At 39.3% G+C, this 23,797-nt stretch overlaps 2 long non-coding RNA genes across 2 annotated transcripts in view; both read left to right on the top strand.

The window, feature by feature from the left end:
• The window catches only part of LOC144272694 (uncharacterized), a 144,862-nt gene extending 134,758 nt beyond the window's left edge, over positions 1-10,104 (top strand). The window contains exon 5 of the long non-coding RNA XR_013347632.1: positions 10,016-10,104. This is a non-coding gene — a long non-coding RNA (uncharacterized LOC144272694). The remainder of the gene's footprint in view (positions 1-10,015) is intronic.
• LOC144272696 (uncharacterized) overlaps positions 10,096-23,797 on the top strand; it is a 32,790-nt gene continuing 19,088 nt past the window's right edge. Inside the window, exon 1 of the long non-coding RNA XR_013347635.1 lies at positions 10,096-10,125. This is a non-coding gene — a long non-coding RNA (uncharacterized LOC144272696). The remainder of the gene's footprint in view (positions 10,126-23,797) is intronic.

Here is a 23,797-nt window from a genome sequence, read left to right as displayed (position 1 = left end):
TGAAATTTGAACGGGAAGCTGTAATTTAGGTTGTGGGTTGGGTAAAAAATCTAATACAATTGATAACAAATACTTCTGATGAATCTCTGGTCAAACAAGGCTTGGCATCCTTCTTTGCTGATACCCATAAAGAATGGCTGAATGTGCCATATGTAATCCTGCATTCTTTGTACACCTAAAACCCTATTGACTACAGTGAGAGTTTTGATGTCAAGAAATGTAGGAGTGACCTAACAGTCTGCCTATACGCCAAAAATATCTGCTTCACAGAACTAGAAAAGTACATTCGTTGTTGTATTTAGATGTCTAAGAAGACATTGTCATTTTCCTTTTTTTGCTTTTGCTTATATCTTTGAATTTCATTGACAGACAATTGATCAAAAGATAAATTCCAGCTTGGAGAATGAACTCCATTGTTATAAAATAAAGGTATCCAGAAAGAAATACACTTATATTGTGACTGGCACATTGTTAAAACTGTCCACTGAATATTTAAAATATCTTATCTCTTATTTATTTAAAATAATTGCAGCTGTACAAAGGGGAATATTCTTCAGTCCAGTTGTATCATGAAATGACATTATACTGATGCAATTTTTTTAAAAGTCTGATGAGTGTACCAAGGTAGGACATTACCATAAGTAATGCTACCAGCTTTTATGTCTGGTATTTAAATTTGCAACTATAAGAGCACAAAAAGCTGAAATTGATGGGGTTGGCTTTGTTTTCTTCTGCACAATTACTTAGACCAAGTGGTACATCACAGGGTTGGGGCATCAGTACAGGAAATTTTAAACCCCTGATTAAAAATCCCCCATGGCAACTTATTTTCCCTTAAAAATAACTTTTAAAAAATTTCTACATAAACTATTACTTCCTACTCAGAAAGTCTGTGTGTGTTAGTTACCTTTTAAAGATCCTGTTCTTTAGCCATGTGACAGGGTGTGTAGGACCCACATGGATGGCAAGGCTAGCCACGGCTCTTCTGGCTCTGTTAATCATGCATGAAGGAGAGGAGGCCTTTAAAAGGAAGGAAACTGCAGTCAGCAGGTGGGGAAGGAGCAGGCTTGCCCTAAGTAGCAGAATGTAAGAGTGACTCCTGAAGCCACAGAAGGAACTCCCAGGGTAGGACAGGCAGAGACTGAGCCTGTCTCAGAGACCCAAGCACAGTGATTCCCCCAAATCATTATGTTGGGACTAGATCATTGGTAACAACCCCCCCTCCCACCCTCCGGCTTTGCTGGGACTGCAGGAAGGGAGTATTCCTGAATATGTGGTGGGTTTGTCGCTTTCACTTTAGTCCCCCAGCTGGAGAGACTTAAAGAGGCTCACAAAGGGGAGAGCCCCCCCCCCCGGCCCTTGCATATAGTAGGAAAGTGTGGCCTGTGTTGTGACCACCCAATGTAGATAACTGGGTGTGGTCAGGGTCCCCCACCCTTTGAGGGAGGAACCACCAAGGGCTCGGTTACAAGCCATTTCACAAGTTGAACTCCCATTGACTTTGTTGAGTTTCACGTGTGGAACAGCTACATAGTCATTATTAACAATTATGTATGCAATGCATAGCACTTTACAAACAAAGCTCAGATCTGGAAATGCTTATGTCCGATAAATATTACCTTAGTCCGCACTGAAGGAGGAAGAGGAATTGTTCATAGTGACAGCTGGGAGTAGTGGAATGATATTAAGCAATGAATTGAATAGGTTCAATCCTCCCCCCACTGAAGAAGACAGTGGGATCATTTTGCTATCAATGTGAGTAAAGGTATTGGGATCTGGTCCATTGTTTTGTTTTAATTTAAAAAAAACAAAACGGTAGGAGTGGGATAAGAAAATATCTGCCCAGTCCATTGACTGAAAGGTATTTTCCGTATGCAGAATATTACCAAACTATTTGCTACTGTCTAGTGTGTATGGGAGCATATGCAGTAACTACTACATACCATTATGTTACTCAGTGGAATGTTGCTTGATTAGCTGCAGACTGGAGGATAATAGACTGTCCCTAAGTCCAACCACTTCTTCAGCTTGCCAGTGTATACAAAATACTAATGATACATATTTAAGTGATGTATATATCAAAATGTTATAGTAGTTTTATGACATAAATAAAAGTAATTGTATTCATTAGCATGATAAAAATATGCAAATGTTTATTAAATTCCATCATTTATCAAGAACAAATGCTATAGCATTATATCTTTGTTTGGAAGATCAGCCCAAGCATTTTGTCAAAGTTTGCCTGTCAGTCTCACATATCCTTACAAGTCTAATTGATGTTAATACGCTGGAGAAGAGGAGGTGCAAACTTAGAAAATAATGCAAATGTAGAGATCCAAAGAATTGTTAATTAGTTATAAATATGTTGATGTGCTTTCAGATTGGAGGCTTAAACAAAAGAATATAATTTGGATAATAAAAATGTCCATTACATATAAATGGCTATGCACAGGTAAAGGAAAGAAAGGTGATCTGTCAAATCAATACTTGCAGAGCTGAATTAGTCACACACATTTGACAAGACATGATTCTGTGTTATTTCTGCCTACTGTAGCAGTATAGCGTGATCATGCATTATTAATCAAAAAAACTCTCTTAAGAAATTCTTTATCTCACAGTAAACAAAGACCATTTAATTTTTTTGACAAAATGTAGATCTGAAGTATTGCTTTTAAATTTACTCAATAGTTATTTCCCACTGAATGTTCCTGTTTTTCATCACTTAAATACTTGCACTAGTTCTGTTCACATCACAGTTATAGTCTTACACATGTAGCCATTGTTTCTTCATAACAGCCCTACATTTTGAGGTTGTGGCTTAGGTGTACAGTGTCATTCATATATTATTAGAGGTAGATTTAATATTCTTAATGAGTGACCGTGAATTTAACAGAATTAAAGAGCTTTATATTAACTAAATGATGACCACAGGAGAGTCAGGATAATTGTCTATGGTTTTTGAAGGGTACAAACACCAAAAGGTGAGAATTGCTCCCAGTGATGTAATGGGTGATAACTAGAAGTGATGAATGATATGGAATGCATAGGTTCAATTCTCCCATTGAAGTCAGTGGCAGTTGACTGTGACTTAAACAGGAGGAGGATTAAGCCCAATATTATGGTGTAAAAGCTTCATGATAGTCGCTTGTCACAAATCAGACATGATCTCTCCCAAAAGCAGTGGTGGAAAACTCCTCTCACCTTGGTCCAGACACTGGCAATTATACTGTAGGTAGAACCTTATGTTACCAGAGAGCTGGACTAGAGGATAAGCCTTTTCCATCACCAGCTTCTCCCATTTCATGACTGGTTATGTTGTATGTAACTATTCAACTTAGTTTATTAATAGGAAATAATAGTACTAATGTCATAATGATACTTGCACATATGTAGTATCTTGCAACCAAAGATTTTAAAGTGCTTTGCAAACATTAATGAATTTAGGCTGGCAACACTCCTGTGAAGCAGGTAAATATATCTGTATCAACAATAATGCCTGTTGCATTTTAACTGCGTTTTTCTGCTGCATAACTTTCATGCTCTGAAAAAGAAAAGCTGAATTAAAACAAATATTCAACATTAATTTATGACCAGGAGAATAATTAATATAGTAAGTAGTCTTACTATTCTTGTGGCCACCTGATTTTTTGCAAAGCACAGGTACTGGGATCCATTCCTCCAATATAAAAATCTGTTTGGAGAGCTGGGTGATCGGTGGGATTATGCCCAGGTGGGTGGAGTGCTGTCTAACTTTTTTTTTTTTTTAAATACGAACCAGATGATAAACTTAAAGCCCCAAAAGAGAATGGAATTAAACTAACAATTTTTGCATAAAAATAGTCAATTCTCTCAGCAAAACTATAGAATGACAATGTGAACGTTAAACTGCAGCCGTTAGTTGTAGAGATTTGACTGCACGGTTAATGTGACACAGATTTTATATTATTTTATCACACTGACAATTTTATACTAGATATTCAGAATTCCTTATAATAATAGAACATTGTTCATAAGACAAATTTGCATATGTGTTACATAATGAAATATGATATACTTTGCAAGACTGCAATATCCTAACAAAGTTCAGTTTTGTGGTGTAAATGTAATGGAGTAATGAAATAATTAAATAAAATCATTGTGGGTGATAACATTTTGCTTCCAACACCCATTATATGAAGTAAGCACGTTGCACTGGGGGAAAATTTTCAAAGGTGCCTATGTTACCTAGAAGCCTAAATCTTGTGGCTTTCAAAGCTGTTAGGTTGTGATATTCAGTGGGGTTTTGGCACTTGAGAGTCTCAGTTCCACTGACTTTCAATACAACTTAGAACGCTGCAGTGGCTCAGCTGCGCTGCTGTAGAGCTTTAGTGAAGACACTACCTATGCTGATGGGATGGCTTCTCCCATTGGTGGTGGCGTCCCGCTGTCAGATTTGGCTCATGAGTGAGAATACCAACCTCAGGGCAGACGGTTAAGAAGTAGGGAACAAACCCCAAACTGATTGTGAGTTCTATACTTAGATTTCACCAACCAAATAACAAGTGTAAACACCTCAGGCACTATACAGCCTTAACATGGAGTCACAGACAGTCCTCTTGGGCATTCCAATGAATCTTGCCACCCAGGCAAGCTTGTCTCTGTGACAGATGGTCACCCTACGTCAAAGATCACCAAATGTTCAGATTACTCCCAGTCCCAAATAAAGTCACTTACCCCAGGTCAATTTGCATCTTAGACCTCACACCAAAGACAATGCTGGTAGCCAATCCTGTAACAAACTAAGGTTTATTAACTAGGAAAAAGAAATGAGTTATTTACAAGGTTAAAGAAGGTAAGCATACGCACACATGAGATACAACCTTAAGTTCAAAAGGTAATAGAAGCTTCTATAATAGCTTAGTGGTTTGAGCATTGGCTTGCTAAACCCAGGGTTGTGAGTTCAATCCTTGAGGGGGCCATTTAGGGATCTGGGGCAAAAATTGGGGATTGGTCCTGCTTTGAGCGGGGGTTTGGACTAGGTGACCTCCTGAGGTCCCTTCCAACCCTGATATTCTATGATAATAAACAAGCTTTAACATCCTTGAAGGCTAACCCAAGCCTCTAGGGGATCTCTTGCTTATGTTTAGGAATCGTTGACTCAGAGTGCAGATAGAATAAAGAGACCCTCATTCTTTCTGGCCAGGAATTTTATTCCCACCTCCCTAGACCACAGGCTGATGGGACTAGTGCTTCTGCATGTAACCTCTTCATCGGTGGGGGTGGGGAGAGTAGAGAAATTGACAGTCTGTTACAATGGCCCATTTGGAGATGAGCAGGAGATAACACATTCTGTAGGAATCCAGCATTTTGCATTAGGTGAAGTTTTTCCTCCTATTTGAGGAGTAACATAGTTTCAGAACATTTTACAGCAAACACTTAAGTATTACCTTATAGCATGGGATACAGATATTATAAGTAGGATTAATACATGCAGCATCCTACAAGCATTCCATAAAGTCTAAACACGAAATACATTCTTAAACACTTGTGTCTATTTGAACTATGCTAACTCACCGGTAAGCAGACTGGTTTCCAGTTAGGCATTTGTTCGTGTTCAGGTAGGCCCAGTGCTTTGGCATCAGCTGGCAGCTGGTCCGCCAGCATCACAATAGGTACTCCACCTCCCCAAGAGACAGAAGCGAGGTCAACAGAAGAATTCCATTGTGGAATGCTTGTAGAATGATAGCTCTGTATATACCAGTGGCTAGGTCTGTTTAAATGCGTTGGTCAGGGGTGTGGATTTTTCACACCCCTGAGCGATGTAGTTATATTGACTTAATTCCCTAGTGTAGACCAGATCTTAATGTATGTCTACGCTGCAGTAAAACATCTGGTCCAAGTCAGCTGACTCACGCTTGCGGGGCTCGGGCTGTGGGGTTTTATGAGGCCAGGCTCTATCTTGGTATGCAAGGTATGTCTACACTGCAATTTTATAACCCTCCAGTCTGAGCCCTGCGAGCCTGACTAAGCTGACATTGCCAGCCATGGGTGTTTTATTGTCATGTAGACATACCCTTAGGCTCCTAAGTGCCTAAATCACTTTTGAAAATGGGACTTGTGAGCCTGTCACCTAAGTACTTTTGAAAATTATTCACTATACGACAGGAGGTTTATGATGATTCCTCCTGTAATTCACCTGGGGACCATGAAAGGTGAAGTTCCTGACCTATTAAAGTCAATGGGAAAATTCCCATTAACTTCACTGGAGCCAGGGTTTTATCAAAAGAGTTTATGTAGCGTGCCAAAGTCAACATTAAATGTTAAGCTAGAGTACCCAGTGTCCCCATAAATGTATTTATTACAAAGACATCTTACTTCAAACAAACTCCCATGCTTGCTACGACGTTCACCCAACAGCACTGACCAGAATACAAAATGGACAGAATGCTTGGGCAGATGTCTTTCGCGTGTTTGGACTTCACTTCTCCCTTATTCTGCATGCAGTAGAAGAAAATGCTATCATACGGCACATGTCATATCTTCTCTTTAGTGCCTGGAAACATGATAGGGCACTGTCCCTTTAAAATAGAGACAGGTGGGGTACCCTCTCCAGATTATAAGATTTTACTGGCTGTCAGCCTCAGGAAGGCTCTTTTTGGGGTGGGGAATGGGGGGAAATCTATAAGACCTGCAATACAGGAACCCTGTTTGGAGATATGGGTTTTGCCTCTTTTTAGCTGTCTTTTCTTGTCTCTCCCCCTTCCCCCCTTTTAAAAAGAAATAAATTAACTGGGATTTGGCTTTGTGGCACTGGAGTCCTCGCAGTTCTCGAGCTCTGGGATCTGGTTGATCTCAATGCTACATTTTAGTAAAAAAAAATTTTTGTTCAAAATTTTTCCAATTTAGATTTTCTATAAAATGTATAATTGAAAAATCAGAGTTTCAACCTGTTCTTTGAATAGTCCAGAAAGTGAGTCGTTTGCCTGGGAGGAAGCTATTTTCTGTAGTGTTCTTCTGCCTGTATGTGCTTGTGGCTGTTGCCAAAATGCTGATGCCAGACCAAGGTGCTGTGCTCAATTTTGGGAATCTCCCACCTTGTTTGTGAAGGTTGTTGTCTTTACCTGTCCTATTTTAAACTCCTGTCTGGTGATATGATACATGTCGATTCAGGAGTTATACTTATGTTCTTTCTTGGATCCTGTGACATAACAGAAATAGATGTTGTGAAACTATGTTGAATCTAACTTTTCCTCATTACGAGCTCTCTTCTACTCCTAGTAAGCAAGTAGATCTCTCTTCTGAAGCCAGTATTTGATTAATCAAACTGTCATGCCTAGTTTACGCACTCTCCAATTTACGTTCTTGAATTGAACAAAATCTAAATGACATTGATTGTCACAGCTCTCCACACCTGCTTCCACCTCACCAATGGCTGATGTTCTTTAGGGAGAGCTCATTGATTCAGAAGACACAGACGATATTTTTGTTCATGTAGAGACAAGCAGAATTAAGGCAGAAGCAGTACTAGTACTGCCAGAACAAGCCAAGGGAGTTTTCTGGTTTGACTACTGGGAAATCAACACTTTAAGCTACTCTTGTCCCTTTCACTAAGTGTTATTTTCACCTCTCTTTGCTTTGCTGATTTCTGGAGTTATCATTGTGCCACCAGTTTGAAGCCTAGTACTACTACAGGCTTCATCATCATCTCCCAGAAGTTCACACTGCAGCATATCAAGTGAGTACATTAGGAATATAATTTTCTGCGTCCGGTAGGAGTTTCGTCCTCAAACAGGATTTCTTTGACCCTGCAGAAGACGGTGCTGTAAGAGAAAGTTTTGAAAAATATTTGGCAGGTTGTGTCAGCTAACTTTTTATGTTTGGGTATTGAAACCTTAACTTTCTTAACTGACCACATTTGCCTGATCTTTTTTGATAATTTTTTACAGATATTACAAGGCACATTCTCAAGGATATAAGATCACCTCATAGTAACTGAAAGAGATTTCACTTGGCTTCCTTGCCCCATTCAGAAACATTTATCTTTGCCAACATTTCATTTTCTTTCATAAACAAAAGCGTCATAGCCTCCTGCTGTGCCATTATTCTGTTAATCTTGTATTGGATGTGTGGTGTTCGACTGAGTTGTTAAAGCAGATAGTGCCTTAACTCTACCATTTCACTATTGCAGTGCAGCCACTTCTTTAACAGTGCTTAAACACCTCTGGGATGATGATATTGATAAACCTTAGATTGATGCATGGAACAGTGTCGAAATAGAAATTTCTTAGCGCAATATCACTAGAATTATAACAAAAGATCTAATGACCTAGCAAGATATTTTTATATCTTTACCTGATAACAAATACCAATTGACAGCAAGATGGCCCATGAAACCAAATCCCTGTTGGCTGAAATGTTGCTTCCTCCTCTTTCCTAATGTCTTTCTTCTGACTGTGTCCTGGGTATGATACATTTGCTGGATGTTTGAAACTATTCCCATTTGAAATCATTGGGAGTTTTGCCCCACATGAGAGAACAGAAGTGGACCACAAAAGATGGGATATCTATGCCAATACAACACAGATGATGGCCTAGTTTATAGGGCTAAACTCTGTGATTCTTAATTGAGCAAAACTTCTCAAAAGGAGTTTGCTCAATTATGGATTTTGGAATTTGGCCCTTAGGGTTTTTTTGTTTTGTTTTGTTTTTTGTCTCTGAGGCTGCCTTAGATTTGCACACCTTTTTAACATGGTGTTTTCTTTGCTACTGTAAGTTTGCAATTCTCTTTTTGAAAAGTAAAGGATCACATATAATTTATTTATTTCACGGGCATGTTTTATGTTTGTAAGAAATGAACAGGTGTTTAGAAAACAAAGCTACTGGTCACTCCTTTTGTTACTACTACATTGTTGATCAATTGTATGAACTTTACAGCATAGCTGAATTGGGATGTATGCTTCAGAGGCATTTCAATCAAGTCCCAATCACTCTGGGCTTCAAGGCTTGGGTTTATTTTTTCTAGCAGTGCAATCTTCAAAGATTATACTTCATGCAACATTTTCAACCATGTCAACATTCCTTACAAAATACAAATATGGGCCTTATTTCATAGAGATGGCACAAAATAATACAATAAAATGGATTTATTTTATCTTAATTTATTTAAAATGTGTATAGACAGAACTGGAGTAAAATCCATGAGATGAAATATCTTGTTTGCATGAATATATTGAAAAATTCAGCAGAGTTCTAACTAAGGGGAAGGAAAGTAAAATCTTTGCAATGAAGGGAAGAACGTGGGCCCCGATTTTAAGACTCTGAATGGAAATTACTGTAGTGATGCAATTCACACAGTTTCAGTTAATATGCAGGATTTATTGTCAGGTGTTCAAAATTAAATATGTGCTCCAGACTGAGATTTGGCATGTTATCTCTGTCTTGGGGTAGTATCTGGTGGCTAGAGCACAGAACTGAGAGTCAGGACTCCTAGGTTCTGTTCCTGTTTGTGCAACTGATTTGAAATGTGACCCACTCACTTGGGGCACAGTTATGTGCCATTTGAAGTCAACTGCAAATCTTCGTTTGAATTCAATAGTGCAGGATCAAATCCTCAGTACTAGATTGTACCTTTAGTCACAGCCCTGAATGAGGCATATCGCTGCACTGTGCTGGCAGATGTCTGAGGCACTCCTCTGTGGCCCACTTTTTCTTGAGCTCGTCTTTTCCACTTAGGTGGGAGTATGTGGAATCAGCACTTTACAAGCTGTAACATCTCTTCCTCCCCCGACTCTTACTTTGCTGCCTAGCAGAGAAGGGTTGAGGCCATATATAGCTGTGTTGACACTCCACTACCTGCAAGGGTGGAAAGTCTGGTGCACAGCATCCGTTCATCCACCTATGCCTAGAGTCATGATCCACATGGTAGACACTTCATTCTTTGCATCAATAACATAATATTCAAACATTGGTTTTTTTTTATATTTGATAGCAGTAAGGATGTTTTTGTGATAACAGCCTTTGCTTTTTTGTTTTTCAGAATAGTGGTGACAAGCAGTAACCACAGAAACAAGTGTACGCTGTTATCTCACAGGGGTAGCTGTGGAGCTAGGCCTGCATGGCTTTGCTATTGTCAGCTAAGTGTTCTTGGTGAGTAGTACCATCAGCCTGTAGAGATTTTATGGGCCTAAACTTGCTTGAACTGGGCTTGACTGCATTAACAGGGAATTACATGACACAGACTTTAGATGACCGGTTTATCTACTTGCAGTGTTACTTCAGCAGCCAGGCTTCCTTTACAGCTTGTTACTTAAAGACCACAGGGGTCACACTGTCAGTTGATGTGTCATAATGTAAATTATATCAAAATAAGCATAGGATTAGTGGAGAAAATGATATCACCAGAGCTTTGACCAAATAATCACCAGAAAGGCAAAGAGGAGGGGGGAATAGTTTTACTTTGTGTAATGACCCATCCACTCCCAGTCTTTATTCAAGCCTAAGTTAATTGTATCCAGTTTGCAAATTAATTCCAATTCAGCAGTCTCTCGTTGGAGTCTGGTTTTGAAGATTTTTGTTGAAGAATTGCCACTTTTAGGTCTGTAATTGAGTGACCAAAGAGATTGAAGTGTTCTCCGACTGGTTTTTGAATGTTATAATTCTTGATGTATGATTTGTGTCCATTTATTCTTTTACATAGAGACTGTCCAGTTTGGCCATTGTACATGGCAGAGGGGTATTCCTGGCACATGATGGCATATATCATATTGGTAGATGTGCAGGTGAACGAGCCTCTGATACATTTAATTTAATTGTAAACTGGATACAATTTAATTTAATTTGCAAACTGGATACAATTAATTTAGGCTTGAATAAAGACTCGGAGTGGACGGGTAACACAAAGTAAAACTATTCCCACCCCTCCACCCCCGTTCGTCAGACGTTCTTGTCAACTGCTGGAAATGGCACACCTTGATTAACATTACAAAAGTCCCTCCCCCCCTGCCCCGCTCTCCGGCTGGTAATAGCTCACCTTAAGTGATCACTCTTGTTACAGTGTGTATGGTTACCCCCATTGTTTCATGTTCTCTATATATATAAATCTCTCCACTGTATTTTTCACTGAATGCATCTGATGAAGTGAGCTGTAGCTCACAAAAGCTTATGCTCAAATAAATTTGTTCATCTCTAAGGTGCCACAAGTCCTCCTTTTCTTTTTTCATAGTTAAAACAACATTTAAAAATGATGAGAAGTTTGGACTTAAGTCCTAAGGGCTTCTGATGATACTTATCATAATTGTTGCCCCCCGTTTGCATATACAGAATCACACATCTAAGGGTGATGGTATGCGCAGGTACTATTTTATGTATGCAACTATCTGTTTGCATATGACCAAAAATGTTCATTTGCAAACACTGGAAGTGCACTTTTGGGGGCCCTAAAATGAGATTTGTGAAGCATTGATGGGTGAACCTCAACAAATCTGGAGGTTGGTTCAGTTCAGAAAAGTATCCAAAAATTCAGATGCTTATTCTACCTGAGCCACTTGCTTTTGCAGTACTGTACTGAAAAAATTGTGAAAACTCCAGACAGGTCAAACGAAAATCCTGGATATGGAAATTTGAGGGGTGGAATCCAAACTGGAAATCAGATGCAAATTTTGCAGCAGGCCCATGTCATTTTAACAGTTCAAGTCAAAACCCTGAATCCGAATATCCCTCAATTTTGAGCTTGATGAATATTGAAAATTTTGATCCGAGTTTTAAACAGGCTAAGCCTCTCTCTGTTGACAATGGACTTTTTCATGAGACTCCTGGTACTTTCTGCTTCTGATTAGGCTTGGATGGGGAAGTGTCCAAACTCATGGAAAAGAGAGCCAAACTCTTTTGCATTTTAGGAAATTACTATCAGGTTATGAGCAATCGAGATTTTTCAAACTGTTTTCATGATTTTTTAGCATTCTCATGAAAACCCTTCATTTATATTTAAATATTTCTCACATTTTGCTAGTGCATGAGTCAGACAGTCAAACTCATAGAAATGGATTAGAACAAAAGCAGGACTGGCTAGTCTATTTTCACTGTTCCAGATTGGAGGAATGCAAGAATGGAAACAAATACCACTTATGGTGAAAAATGAATTGGATTAAAATATTAATTTCTATAATACAAGGATTTTTATGAATAAAACAGCTAAGGAAATGTGTGTTTAAAATGTTTGGCTAAATCATCCCCTCCTCCTCCATAAGCAAGGGACTAAATACCTTCTAGATCTCCTCCAGGTGCGGGATGTGTGTGTGTGTGTGTGTGTGTGTGCGCACACACGCGAATGTGTGTTGGCAGGGTATTGTCATTCCTGGAGCCCCTTCATAGGTGTTCTATCATACGCTTTCTCAGACTATGCATCCTGGCCCTTCGGCTGGGTGGGCCTGAGAAGTGTCTTGGTGGAGCCTGAAACACTGGTCTTGTTGTTGTTGTAGTTTGCACTCCTGAAAATACCAAAGGCTGCATGAGATTTGCCGTTAGATTTCCTGTGTGCTTGTTCCAGCTCCAACTAAAGCCTCCTTCACACCTAGAAGACCTGCAGGGTCTGAATACTCCTGAATACTGAATACTCCTGGCCACCCAGGGCTACTGTGGTGATATTGTTGCTGACAGGGAGATTCTTCACTCTTCTGTTCTCAGTACTCCTCTCTGCAGATGCTCAGCCAGCCAGTGTGGAATGGATACCCAGAAGCATGGGAAAGGAGAAACAGTAGCTGGCTACTTTAGAGCCTTGCCAACTGGGAGATGAGAAGGACAGGCTAGGGGAATGGGGACCCATGGGGAAACTGGCTGGTATGATGGGGGGTCTCCTGTTGAGCCCCTTCTTCCCTTGTGTTCTTGTAGCTCCATTCTGTCTACCTTAGAGTCCCTGTCACTTGATCCTTTCACAGGTCCCACTCCAGTGTCAGTTTGGATCAGCCTTTCTACATTTGGATAAACCGTGGGCACAGAAATCAGCTGTGCCCAGCTACAGGCTATGATAATTGCATATGTATTCTAGTTTCCAGCAGTCGTTAATATGTATGAATTGTCTCTAGGGGGTCTGAACTTCTGGGCTTCAGTAAAAGTGGACCAGATGGTAAAAAGTTTGAGAACCGCTGTTACAATGGGGCTGAGGGTATGTGCGTGGGGATGGGGTTTCAAATGAGACCAGCTGGGAGATAGCTGCCCTGTGGCACTGTCTTGCTATAATCCTCTGGGAATTCCCTGCCTACATTGATGCTGGCTAAGCACTAACTTTGGGGAAGGGGTTCTCTAACTGGGCTGTCATGACCACCTGCCTTTCTCATATTGCTGAGTGGGAGAAGGAGCTGAGATAGTCACAATATGGAACTTGTTGCAAGCCACTGACTCTCTCCCTTGGCTCTCTGAAATGTCCCTGAGAGGAGGTTCCAGAGAGAATGGCTGGTGGTTCTGACAGAAGCATGCTACTGTGGAGACGGTACTGTTAAGTGGTGGGAGGCAGTGCAGAGGCACGGGGTTTCTACACAGATGGTCCTGGTCTCCAGTGAATCCTTGAGACATTTGTGTTCTGTTGGCCAAGACACCTCTAAGTTTCAGGAGGATGCAAAGCCTGCTTCCCATTGAATGACATGAGAGCAAACAAGCAGTTTCTGGTACTCTGTGTGGATTAATCCAAGTGATATGGGTCATTGTTTTTAACCTAACAGTGTCCCTTTGAAAGAGGTGTGGGATGAAGGTTGAGTTTGTTTCCAATATTATCCAAACCAATTTGTCCATGTCTTCTAATTTTTGTTGTGTCCAAAAGCCCAAGACTCTTTAATGTTTTTTTAAAGGATAGTGGTTCCTTGTTCTAAGTAGGAAAACAGTCTTTTACTTGTAAGGAATTTATTATAAAATGACTAGTATGTTACATAGTATCCATAATAAAAAGCATAGAGCAATTTTAGTAAAGCTAATTTTTATGAAAAATTCAAGAAAATAATTATTTGACTCAATGCAATTTACTAGATTATTTTTGTAAATTTCAAGTATTTATTACTCTCTCACAGTAAAAATAATTGTGCAAATAATAATGAAATACTTCCAAGAGTTGGGAGTGACTTTTTTTATTGTAACTTGAAACTCAGATCAAATGTTACGGCTGTCATTGAATATTTTAGATGGAGCAAAGTTAAAATGAGGGTGAGATTCAGTTTTAAGTGACTGGATGTTAAAAACCAAACAAGTCCTTCAACTGCAAATAAATCATGTTTTGGAAGTTAAATGTCAGATTAGCACTTTTAAAAGCATAATTTTTCTTCATTGACTTTAATTAAACTCAGTATATACTCACATGAACCTGATGATGATAGAGTAGTTTTGAAAATATAGTGTACCTTTGTGCCAGGCCTTTTTTGCCTTCAGCTCCCCAGGCAGTGAACATTACAACACTTGCTGAAGGGTTGCAGAACAGAAAGAGAGTTTAGTCTTTGGGTTTTTTATGTGAAACTGAGGAATACAAAAATCATAATCTGGATATGAAGAGCCAGTGGCAAAACCTTCCATTAGTGTCAGACCTTATGTTTTCCCACTGGGCAGTGACACTTGCCGGACTACAGGGCATGGCTGGGGACACTGATTTAGTGTGATTTATGAAAAAAAAAATGTGTAGAGCTGCAGAAAGGCATTGGCTGAATAGAATGTGAATTCTGTTCTGGTGTGTCTCCTGCACATCATTTCATAGTTTTAGCTAGGAAAAAAAGAAGAAGGAACACCATGAACATGAGAAGGAATACCATAAACATGCAGTAAGACTGGGTAGGAAATTAAATAGGGAAAACAAAATAATATTGAATCCATAGGCTATGGTTTTATCAACTTTTGTGTCCAAGTCTTGAATGAGCACAGCATCTTGTGTTGTGTTGTGTAAAGTGGACTGTTAACCAATAAAAAAATCAACATTTACCACTATTTCTGTATAGTTAAATACAGTACAGTAAAATAACTAGGATATCTCAGATATCATTCTATGGTAATGTTAAATACATGGGGAGTTTTTTGTGGTGTCCAGTCTGAGTGGTGTTTCCAAAATGTTATATTTTGTAATGGCCTCTTTTCTATACAAATAGCCTTTAACTTAGTGGGTACATTCAACAGTGGAAGAAATTGTCAGCATTTGAATATCTGCCATCTTCTATTTGAATTTAACCAAAAAGAATATTTGTGTCTGCAAAAAAGGCAAGTAAATGTTTACATTTTTATTGTGCATCTTTAAAGAGCTGGCCCCTTTAAGTGAAGAGAATCCACTCCCCTGTGCCATCAAAGGTGCATCCTAATATGACCGGATTCAGAAGGTAGCATCACATCTGGGACTAATAAATAGGACAGGAGAGCAGCAGAGGGCCTAGCTTGCTGGCCTTTCTGAACCAGGGCCAGGGTGACGGGGGAAGGCTGGTGCTGGAGACCAGTAGAGGGTTAGCCAGCTGGCTTTCCTAAGTCAGGGCCAGGAGGCTGCAAAGGGCTGGGTGCCATGAGACCAGGAGAAAGGCTAACTAGCTGACCTTCCCCAGGCGGAAGTGTTTTTGTTTTGTTCATATTGCTTGTAAGTGTGACAACCAGTTCCTCTGCTGGAACTGAGTGTAACCAGAGTTTTTAGGGTTAACTCCATGGGCTACTGAAGTTTTATATACTACTCCAAAACAGTACCTTGTCTGCAAAAATCAGGTGGTTTTTCCTCTCAATCCCTCTATATGCAATAGTAGAACATTACTGTGAGTTGGGTGTGGGGAGAGGGTAGGGTTGTTCTTAGGATCCCTCCTTAAGGTGTGGTTCTTTATAATTACAAAGCAACAGCTACAGGGTTAGAATACTCTGCCAATTTGCCTGTCCTTAGATTGCAAGCTTTTAGTAGCAGGGATTGTTCTTCATGAGTGTTTGGAAAGCATCCATCACACACTGGGTTCTACCACAAATTAAATAAGGCAAATAGTAATTAGAGAAATTTAAAAGAGACATTTCAATCAAACTTGGATTTTGCTTACTAGTGAGGCCCTATCCCACCATCCTTTGCTGGTCCCTTATCTCCATCCTGCTTCTTTTGTGTTTTTTGGGGCTTTTCTGACACATGCCATCACCTTTCTTGGCTCCCCATTCTTCCTTGCCTTCCCTTCCACTTTCCACCTGCTTCCTGCCCCTATAGTCTTATAGTTATGAAAGAACAGTTTCCCTCTCTCCTCTTGACATCTCTGAGCATGGCTGACAGACCTCCACTCCCTCTTGAGCTTTTTTGGGGTAGCAGCTAGTTGGTCCTCCAACGTCACTTTCAGGGAGGCCATCAAAATGGGACCCATTCCCTGCCCCCTCCCGTTCCCTTGAAAAACTCTTTAAGAGAAAATCTCTGAGGTTTTTCCATATTGAAACAATTCTCTCATCAACATATGGTTGTTTTAGCAAGACAGTGATATTGTCAGACTTGTAGGTCTTAATGAATTCCTGAAATTCCAAATATGAGAACTGAGGTTTGTTGTCAGTAATCAGAACTTGTGCTATTCTATGCCTTGCATATTGTGATTTGATATGGGTAATTGCCATTCTCCTGATTTTTTTTCTCTGTTTTTTTTTAATCTCCGTAAATTGAGTGTAGTAATCTTTTAACAGTAACAGTTAATAGTAAACAGTCAAGGTTAAGTATCTTTTTCTTACTCTTTGCAAAACTTGACCCAATCTTACATTGTGTTCATTAGGGTTCATAGCCCAAGTTAAGTAATTAACTATTATAATTTCATTTTAGGTGTGATCCCCCCGTGACCTCTGCAAAGGCTTTTTGAAATAGAGCTACAGTGGAATTAATATCAAATAGCATTCACATACATGTATAACATCCAAATGGAGAATTAAAAGTCGTGATTAATTGCACGGTTAAACAATAGAATACCAACTGAAATTTATTAAATATTTTTGGATGCTTTCTACATTTTCAAATATATCAATTTAAATTACAACACAGACTACAAAGTGTACAGTGTTCACTTTATTGTATCTTGGATTACAAATATTTGCTCTGAAAAGTGATTAAAAAAAGAAATAGTATTTTTCAATTCACCTTATACAATAGTGCAATCTGTAGTGCAATCTCTTTATCATGAAAGTGCAACTTACAAATGTAGGGTTTTTTTTTTTTTTACATCACTGCACTCAAAAACAAAACAGTGTAAAACTTTAGAACCTACAAGGTCACTCAGTCCTACTTCTTATTCAGCCAATCACTGAGAGAAACAAGTTTGTTTACATTTACGGGAGATAAGGCTGCCCACTTCTTAATTACAATGTCACCTGAAGTGAGAACAAAGCTTTGCATGGCACTGTTGAAGCCGGCATTGCAAGATATTTACATGCCAGATGCACTAAAGATTCATATGCCTCTTCATGCTTTGGCCATCGTTTCAGAGGACATGCTTCCATGCTGATGACACTTGTTAAAAGAATGCATTAATTACATTTATGAATTGTATGTTTCCTGCTCTGTTTTACCCACATTCTGACATATATTTCATGTTATAGCAGTCTTGGATGATGACCCAGCACATGTTGTTCATTTTAAGAACACTTTCACTACAAATCTGACAAAATGCAAAGAAGATACCAATATGAAATTTCTAAAGATAGCTACAGCTCTTGAACCAAGATTTAAGAATCTAAAGTGCCTCCTAAAATCTGCGTGAAGCATGCTTTGAGAAGTCTTAAAGAGCAATATTCTGATGCGGAAACTACAGAACCCAAACCACCAAAAAAGAAAATCAACCTTCTGTTGGTGGCATCTGACTCAGGATGATGAAAATGAAAATGCATCAGTCCGCACTACTTTGGATCGTTATCTAGCAGAACCCGTCATTAACGTGGACACATGTCCTCTGGAATGGTGGTTGAAGCAGCAAGGGACTTATGAATCTTTGGTGCATCTGGCATGTAAATATCTTGCGACGCTGGCTACAATAGTGCTCTGTGAACGCCTGTTCTCACTTTTAGGTGACATTGTAAACAAGAAGCAGGCAACTCTTGCAAATGTAAAATGCAAATGTTTGTCTGAGTGATTGGATGAACAAGAAATAGGACTGATTAGACTTGTAGGCTCTAAAGTTTTACATTTTTATTTTTGAATGCAGGGTTTTTTTTGTACATAATTCTACACTTGTAAGTTCAACTTTCATGATAAAGAGATTGAACTACAGTACTTGTATTAGGTGAATTGAAAAATACTAATTTTGTTTTTTACAGTGCAAATATTTGTAATAAAAAATAAATATAAAATGAGCACTCTACACTTTGTATCCTATGTTGTAATTGAAATCAATATATTTTAAAATGTAGAAAACATCCAAAAATATTTAAATAAATGGTATTCTATTATTGTTTAACAGCGTGATTAATCGTGTGATTAATCACAATAATTTTTTTAATTGCTTGACAGCCTGTGTGTGTGTGTGTATTATTTTCCTTAGAATACAATGGCATAGTACTCCAGAATCCATCTTAAAGGATATACATCTGCCATTAATATTCAGCTCTATTTGTCAGTCTGAAGCAGGTTGTTCTTAAGCATTGTGGGGGTAATATTTTCTTGAGTAGTGTATTATACAGTCTGAGACATGAGCAGACAGATCTTCAGCATCAGACATAAAATGTCTTCTCTTGTCTTCTCTTTAACTAGAATAAACATATCTGAGCAAATTCTACTCTTCATTTAAAGTTTAGCTCCCCTATGTGCCTTTCAGATTATCCCAAAGTATTTATAATTTACCAGATCATATTCCACACTTATCTAATTTTTGTAGGATTCCTTTCAAGGCTACATGATAATAGAACAACTTGTAGTGGCTAGTGACCTTCTCCAGCAGTAATTTCTTCCTTTGGGCATTGAAATTGATTTTTCTCATCCTGACATGTGAAGATTCAAAGGATACCCCTTGCCCCAACTCCCAAGAGCATACAGTGGCATCAAAAGCAGAGCCCAAGAATGCTGCAGCTTTTAGGGCATTAATTGTGGCAACATCAGAAAGAGCACAATGCGTTTAGGCAGTTCCCCTCTGTGCTGTGACACCACAGAGTTCAGAAACACTGTGCACTCAGGGCTATGTTTTGACTTTAAAAGCCAAAGCTGTTTTTGGGTGTGTGAAGATGTAGCACCTGAGCAATAGTGGCTGGATGTATTCTGCATGTGAAGGGCAAAGGCAGACAGAATACGTTCAGTGCCACAGGGGAGATTCACCAAGCAGCTGCATTCTGGCTGCGCTTTGGGCAAGCGGAGCCCCTATAGTATCACTTGCACAAAGGCAGCCGAACTCTTGCCCTAATAGATTTGTTGTTGAATATCGCGTTAAATGCTCTGTCCGTGTTAAGATGTGCATAGTACCCTTATGTGGTGAGAAAAGGAATTTTTGAAACCAAATCTGAAATCCATGCTTAATTGCATAGTGTAAGAATTCCACATGAATGTCAGCATGCAGTCAGACATCTGAAAGGTTCCTTGTGTGAGTGCAGTACCTTGCAATCAAAGCACTAGTTTATCATGTGGCTGTCTAGAGGGATAGTTGGAGGAAAAAAGATCTACACCTGTAAGTCTCTGATGCCTGCAAATCCATTTCTGGCTATATGTATATAGTGCTAAATATCTATGAACTTTTGAAATACAACATTGAAGAAAATGAAACATAATTTATCAATAAAACAGACAATTGCTTAGAGGTATGAACTTTTATTTTCAGGAAAATATCTCAAGTTCAAGAGATACTTGCCAGATCAAATATTATTACAGGAAAACAGGCAAAGTACCTTCCATTAGAGAGGGCTGCATTTTATTTTTCCTTTGACCGTATGAAAGGGGAGTGAGAGGTAAGGGAGCATAAAATAAAATTGTTACTTTAGAAAATGTTAAGTGAAAGTATTTATCCTTCATTAAATAAATTTTTTGGTGCTGTATATGGTGCTGGAAAACCAGGTGTGCCAGCCCTTGTCAAGTCTGTAGGTGTCAGCTGAGCACTGACAATTCATAGCTGGAAACGAGACCAGCTCACCTATATATTAGTGGTGTTCAAGATAAGTGTTAGACTTGTAAGAATGTGTTTAATGTTTAGATTCTATAAAATGGTTGTAAGTTGCTGCATGCATTAATCTTACTTGTAATACCTGTATCCTGCTATAAGGTAATATGTTAGTTTTGCTTTATAATTGAAAAATGCCTGCTCCGATTTGTGAACCTAGGCAGGAAGAGTGGTCCCATTCCCGCCCCCTCCCTGGCCCATCAGGAAGTATTATCAAGATTAAATGGGCCATTGTAGGACAAAGTCTTTGTTGATTGTCTCATCCAGCCATGAAGAAGTGATGTTCAGGAGCTCTCATCCCTTCAGTTTAAACTCTGAGGGAAGGGTGTATAAAATGCTCACAAGAAGAAATGGTTCTCTCACTTTGCTTTTTGGACTCATACAAGGGCTGGAGCTAAGAAGCACAAAGCAGAGATCCCCAGGGTCAACTCCTAAAAGACATTAAGTGGACAGATTATTATATCTCTGTCACCTTTTGGAACCAGACTGTGACTCATTTGTGCTTATATGTTGCCTGCTTTAACTGTAAATAAGTCTCTCATTTCTTTTTCCTTGTTAATAAATCCTTAGTTTGCTATAGGCTACCAGTGTTGTATCTGGTGTGAGATCAGAGGTACAAATTGACCTGGGGTAAGTGACTGGTTTCTTGGGACTGGGAGCAACCCGAACATTTTGCAATTTTTGGTGCAAGTGACCATTTATCACTAAATCCAGCTTGCCTGGATGGATAGATTTGAGTGCTCTGTGACTCTATGATAAGACTGTTACAGTGATCCAGGAGTTCACACTTGTTACTGGGTTGGTGAAATCTAATTATAGAACATGCCACCAGTTTGGGCTGTCTGCACTGCTTTTTGACAGCCTGCCTGAGGTTGGCACTCATGGTCATGAACCAGTCCACACAGCGTAACATTGTAAATATACTAGTTCGAATACTTTTGACAGAAATAGCTACCACAGAGCTTATGCAGGCAATAAAATGAAAATCAAAATAATTTTTTGAAGGTTTCACTTTGGTTACATGGGTTGTGATTATGTGAATAACATTACAGGCTAAACAAATGTTTTCATTTGTGTTCTTGTTTCACAGTGCACAGCCTGCGTTGGGGCTTTTTAATAATAAAGTTCACACACAATGCAGGGGTCTCCAACACAGGGTTCTCCAAATGTTTTGATTAGAGAAATAAATAGCTAGAGGGTGCTTTTTAGATTAGGAAGTTGTTCCTAACAAGACAGAACAAGCTAGATTATTCCCTCTTGCAGAAAAGTCTCCAGACAGGACCCTGCTAGGAAGAAAAGTTCTTGAGTCCTCTGGAGATACAGGGCTTATACACATTGTCTCTCTATGCCCTCCTGTCTCCCAACTCTCCAGCTTTTTGGCACTGCTGCATCAAATGACTTTCCCTCACTGCCACTCCCCTTGACCTACCATGGAGTGGGTTTTCCTTGTGTGGAAGGGTCCGCAGATAAATAGACTGTTATGCTGGAACCCACAGCAGGCTCTCCATGGAGGTGATTGACACCCCTACAACCTTACACGGAAGGTGTTCTCCAGCCTTTTCATATTGGTGGAAATGACTAGGCAACAGAATGATTGGGCACAAGAGAATTTTGCTATTCATTCCAGTGGGGCCAGGATTTCACACGGAATTCATGACTATGATGAGAAATAAATTAATGTTCTGCATATTTAACAGAGTTGAGTTAAAATATTCCCTTTAATGAAAAACAACGTTTGCTTGGGCTGAGTATGTATCCCTGGTATGTTTACTTTCCTCAACTACTGATTGGAGAGCAGTCATGGAAACAGTGAATTTTTTCAGTGATTATTAGTGAACATGAGTGCAAAACACATATTAAACTGGAGGAAATAGAAGTATTCATCTAGAAACCTGACTTTGGGAGTTACTCACCCATTCCAGGAACAGAAATAATACCATGTCACCTCTATGCTATTTACTATATTTAAATGTTACTATTTCTTTGCCATTCCAGGCACTTAGTCGCTATTCAGAAGGGGACCAGCATAGCAGACTAGCAAGTTACATTATTGCCTTTCAATGTTTACAGGTTTATAGGCAGTAAAAGCAAAGCAGTGGCAAAAAATTATGCAGGATGTTTAATTTTAAAAGCACTTAGATATTGTACATTTGTTGCTGTTTTGACAATTTATCCAGTTTATAAATATATTAAATTTATTTAAAAATAAGTAAGCAAGTAACAAACATGATGGGTCTGAGGTTATGAATCCTCCTCCATAGTGTTTTAAATGATAAATCCAACCATAGTACCACAAGCCAAGTGTCTGCACCTCAGTCTGATTAAGAAGTTAACATATTGTGGCAGTAATTCAGAAAGAACATCCTTCTCTAGTTTTATTTGTTTCATGTTAGCTTTTCATGTACATAAAAAAGGACCTTGCTTGGATGCTCATTCAGTGCCAGCAATTAGAACTGGGAGCAATGGGGTCTGTTATGGGTTACTAGGTTCAGACACACTACCTTGGGAGTTACCCTGCTGAAATGTAGTGCACACATTCTCAAAAAGGTGTTAGCAGGTTAGAGGGAAAAGTAAAACTTGCAAAGAGGTGGAATTAGATAAGTGGTTATCTCTCCTTCCATTGAGAAAAGTGTGATACATCCTGAAGTGAGTCTCTGATTTATTGTCCTGTTTTACCTTTTCCAATAGAAAGATCTTTATTATGAAAGATATTTTCAATATCTCACCTTAAGGAAAATTTATTTTTGATCTATCAGATTGCTATAATGCCAAGGTGATCTAACTTTGCCAAAATGCTAAAATATCATCTTGGCATTTCCAGAGGAGAGAAAATAGCCAGAATCAAGAGAGATGTGCCATACAAGCATTACCTGGAATGGTTCTTCAGAAGACCATGACTAGGTTGATTGGTTTCTCCCCAGCCCCTTGATTAAATGGTTCAAAAGTGGCACTTCCACGAATGAAATTATAACATTAAACACCTTGGATGGTAAATAGGACCTTTGAGATAACATCCTAGGAATTTTGTTTATAAGTGGACATGCCCAGCATGACTTTAGTGAGACAAACAGTAGAGCCATTACTAGGCTGTGCGAGAGGGGCTGAGCAAGAAGTCTCCCATAGTAACAGTTCCTGCATTCCTTAAGAGCTTCCCAGCCAGGATGCAAGATGTCAAAATGGAGGTGGGCAGGAGGTGATTCATGTGTCTGTCTCCCCTTGTACACCACACCCAGTGCATCTGTGGAGCTGTTTAGCACACTGAGGAGCGGTTTGTAACAGCTGGCCCAGAGTTTTCACCCTTCATGGTTCCCCGGGGCTCCACATAACTCCCTAAACCAGGGGACTGTCATGGATACCATAACCTAGCTTTGTAAGGGAAAATATATTTGAGCTTGAGATCCACTCCCAGCACAGTACAGCAGACAGTAATGCGAAAGTATGAGTCTGAGAGTTTATAAACCAATGTAATTTTGGGGTTACTATAAAATACTTGGAATGACAGTAGGTAGGAGAATTCACTAATAGAATTAAAGCTATGCATGCTTCTCTTAACAACATACACACAGTGATTAGAAAAAGGCTTCTGTAACCCACACACCTCCTGGGTGTGGTGTTCTGTCCCATCTAGTGGTACCGAGACCATTTAGAGAGAGAGAGAATTATGAATCTGCTCTACAGCTTCAGTTAATAGCCAGTTGGCTTTTAGCTCATGCAGTGGAGGCTCATGCACTGAGCTC

Source organism: Eretmochelys imbricata, chromosome 12 (genome assembly GCF_965152235.1).
Source record: "Eretmochelys imbricata isolate rEreImb1 chromosome 12, rEreImb1.hap1, whole genome shotgun sequence".
In the NCBI taxonomy this organism is placed as follows: domain Eukaryota; kingdom Metazoa; phylum Chordata; order Testudines; family Cheloniidae; genus Eretmochelys; species Eretmochelys imbricata.
This window is presented reverse-complemented; position numbering and strand designations above follow the sequence as displayed.